The sequence below is a fragment of the Mustela nigripes genome, chromosome 5 (assembly GCF_022355385.1).
Source record: "Mustela nigripes isolate SB6536 chromosome 5, MUSNIG.SB6536, whole genome shotgun sequence".
In the NCBI taxonomy this organism is placed as follows: domain Eukaryota; kingdom Metazoa; phylum Chordata; class Mammalia; order Carnivora; family Mustelidae; genus Mustela; species Mustela nigripes.
Window position 1 is genome coordinate 133,481,720 of NC_081561.1, and position 2,399 is coordinate 133,484,118.

Sequence of the window (2,399 nt, forward strand, 5' to 3'; positions counted from 1 at the left end):
TCACGGTGCTAGGTTTAGGGTGATTCGACAGTGGTCGGTGCCCTGGGCCTTGGAATGGATCTTGCTGTCACAAAGTGCAAGGTAAGAGACAGTAATCTCGGGGCCAACCAACGTTTTTGGACTGAGCATTCATCACGTGGGCCCAGAGGGTGTAGGCATAGGCGGTGTTGGAGTAGGGGTGTCCCAAACCGTCCGCAGTAGCACAGCCTTAGCAATTTCCCAAAGCCTTGATGTTCTTGTGGAGTGAAGCCAACCTTCTTTTTGTTTCCCTTGGGGTAGAGAAGGTGGATTTCTTCATGAGCCACACTGGGGTCTTCACGTAGCACAGGGGGCTTGCAGAAAGCCAAACCTTCCAGAACTTGCAAACGACTACCTCCCAGCACTACTGGGACTCTAGACCTCTACCTGCTTTGGGTATATCAGCTGTTCCAGAACAAATGTGTCAAATCTGGCCACAGTCACTCAGCCTTCCTGATCATGTTCCATGAGCCCAGTGCCATGGGAGACTTTGAGTGGGTGCTGGTAGGGGAACAGACCTGCACCTTGTATCCTGTACCTTTCCTCGTCCGACGGTGTTCACCAGGGCTGGTGGGATAGTTCGGGTAGCTCATGAAGTTCAGCCGATAGTTTGTCCTCTGAACATTCGGTCTCTCTGAGGCACAGGACATCTGGGGCTTCTTCCTAGACCAGTCTAAACTCTCCTTCTTAATCCAGGCTTGAAGCCCATCCACGTTCCAGGAGCAGCTCTGGAGTGTGGCTGATTTGCCACCGGGTGAAGTTTTCTGATCTGGTGGTGAGGGGGTCCTCAGACAGAATTGGTGCCTCTCCTGCTGCCTCTCTTTCATTTTGCTTTGCTCCCTCCTTATCCTTCTTAGCATCTGGCTCAGTCTTGGGCTCTTTCCTGTCTTCTGCCACAGCTCCTGTTCCCCATGCTTTTTCCACTGTAACGAATACCCTTCTAAGCATGTACCGCATCACCCACTGAAGCCGTATTTTTACTGTGGTACCTGCTTGGGTCCCACTCTGCCTCCCCTCCTCTAAAAGACATCCCCATATTTTGGAAATTACAAGTACTTGTCATACTTTAAGATCCCGCAGCACAGCTTACAGAGAGCATGATATGCCATCAGTGCAAAGTCAGACTTTTGCATGGTTTCTGGTCTCATCTTATACCCAAACTGTGAGTCACTTTGATTTATATGAAGTAGAAATGCTTCATAAACATAAAATCAAATTATTTGCTAATTTCTTCATAGTCATCTCTTAGCTTAGTGTTATTATCTGGACTTTGCTCTTACTCATAAATGCGGTTTTTCAGGTGGTTGAAATGAGTGACATCATATAATGCTTTCGATTGGCTGGCTGTTACTTGACATAAAATAAGCCTACTTTATCATCCTCTTCTAATGAAGACAAAGATTCGTCTGAAATAATTATTACTGGTGTGAAATATAAAAGAGGCTAGAAAATACTTCAGCATCAAAGCATCTCTCGGACAACCACTTGTCACCCCCACTGTGTTTTATTTTTTATTTTTATTATTTTTTAAAAGATTTTATTTATTTATTTGACAGACAGAGATCACAAGTAGGCAGAGAAGCAGGCAGAGAGAGAGAAGGAAGCAGGCTCCCTGGCTGAGCAGAGAGCCTGATGCGGGGCTTGATTCCAGGACCCTGGGACCATGACCTGAGCCAAAGGCAGAGGCTTTAACCCACTGAGCCACCCAGGTGCCCTCCTACTGCTTTTTAAACCCCAGCATTCTATGGAAGGAACAATGTAACTGTTGTTTTGTTTTGTCTTCCAGTTGGGAAAATTTAAACAGTGACTTTTCACTTTTGATTAAACTTTTCACTTTTTGGTTGAATATTTGTATTTTTAGAGATCACACCTGTTTCCTTCTAGAACTAGAATTGTGTATTACAGAATGGTAGAGTTGAAAGGGACCCTGAAGACGGTCTAGTCAAAGCCTCTTGTTTCACAGTTGAGGAAACACCTTGTTTGGCATTTCTTCACTTTAGTGCGGATGAAGGCATCACCAAAATCAATGTTAATTGCTTTGACATTTACATTGCAAGCTGGACCAGCCCCGGGCTGGGGAATAAACAAATAGGGATGAAAACAAGTTTATGACGTCATCGATCCAGCTGTTCTTCCCCCCAATAATCTCAAGTGAGTTGCAGACTTAAATTCCTGAACTATATCATTTATTTCACAGAATAGAGATGGCCGATAATTTGTTTACTAAACTTTCTTTGGTCTCTGTTAGAGGACCCAGTCAAGGGTTAACACCCCATAAAGCGCAATAGCCTATTACGGCAGTGAATTAGCGCCCTCTAGCACATTTCTGAGTTACTACTGCCAAAAAATCGTATAAAATGTAACTGAAACTGCGCTGGGTT

General features: G+C 44.8%; 1 pseudogene; it reads right to left on the reverse strand.

Annotated features, from left to right (window-relative positions):
• On the reverse strand, positions 1–966 carry LOC132018725 (DNA-(apurinic or apyrimidinic site) endonuclease-like; annotated as a pseudogene).
• Between the last annotated feature and the right edge of the window lie 1,433 nt (positions 967–2,399).